The sequence below is a fragment of the Penaeus monodon genome, chromosome 27 (genome assembly GCF_015228065.2).
Source record: "Penaeus monodon isolate SGIC_2016 chromosome 27, NSTDA_Pmon_1, whole genome shotgun sequence".
Taxonomy (NCBI): Eukaryota; Metazoa; Arthropoda; class Malacostraca; order Decapoda; family Penaeidae; genus Penaeus; species Penaeus monodon.
Window position 1 is genome coordinate 39,388,253 of NC_051412.1, and position 900 is coordinate 39,389,152.

Here is a 900-nt window from a genome sequence, read left to right on the forward strand (position 1 = left end):
CTCACATATCAACAAACAGATTGATATTCATACCAAGGAAATGGCAAATGTTCCTTTCCATAACAAACCTCTTGTTTCCCCACTTCCCCATCCAGAGCACTTTGGGTAACTAGGATTTTTGAGTTGATGAGGACACAAAATATATAGGTAGTTGGTTTCTGCCCAAAATACTGTCAAATAAAAAAGTGACTTAAAATCTACTCACACCTATGGCTCTGTGTCACAGCTGTCTTCATGTCTTCTGGCACTGCAGTATATAACACACAACACACATCCTGGTAGTTTAGAGCTTGACAAAGGTTCTTTGTTTGATGGTAAGCCTTCAATGTGAATCATACACAGATCTTCATATACCCACGAATTCTGGCATGTCCTGAAAAATAAAATTACATGAACATGCAAGTAATCTTACCTATGATTGGCTTTTCATTTTTTTGATTATCTACTGTCTACTAATATCCAGGAAATTATTTATTTTTCGGGTAGATAGCTCTTTTCCAAACAAGCGTTCATAATCTAATGCATAAATGTATTAGTCACTTGTTTATGAGTGAAGCCTGAAGATCAAAGTTGCTGATTTGAGAATTATATTCTATAATAAATTACTTCTTCCATTTCCTACAATAATCTTTTAGATAAAGAGCCTTAGATTTCATCAATCTGTTAATTAGACTACATATATTATTTCCTATGATAGCCATGAGTTACATACTAAATAATTACCAAAAATCTGTAGAAAATGAAGGTACAAGTAATTTTTATCAATGCCTGCACAACTATTATTAATAATACTATTACAAACAGACCTGCTTATGATGTACTATGTCCAGTTACAATAGTTCTAATCATTGCTATATCAGCAGTATATACAAAGAACATGATATATACCAAGGAAACTGC

The 900-nt window shown here is 32.9% G+C and overlaps 1 long non-coding RNA gene across 1 annotated transcript in view; it reads right to left on the minus strand.

Moving 5' to 3' along the window:
• LOC119590400 overlaps positions 1 to 900 on the minus strand; it is a 3,151-nt gene that overhangs the window by 1,603 nt on the left and 648 nt on the right. The window contains exon 2 of the long non-coding RNA XR_005230263.1: positions 206 to 373. This is a non-coding gene — a long non-coding RNA (uncharacterized LOC119590400). The remainder of the gene's footprint in view (positions 1 to 205; positions 374 to 900) is intronic.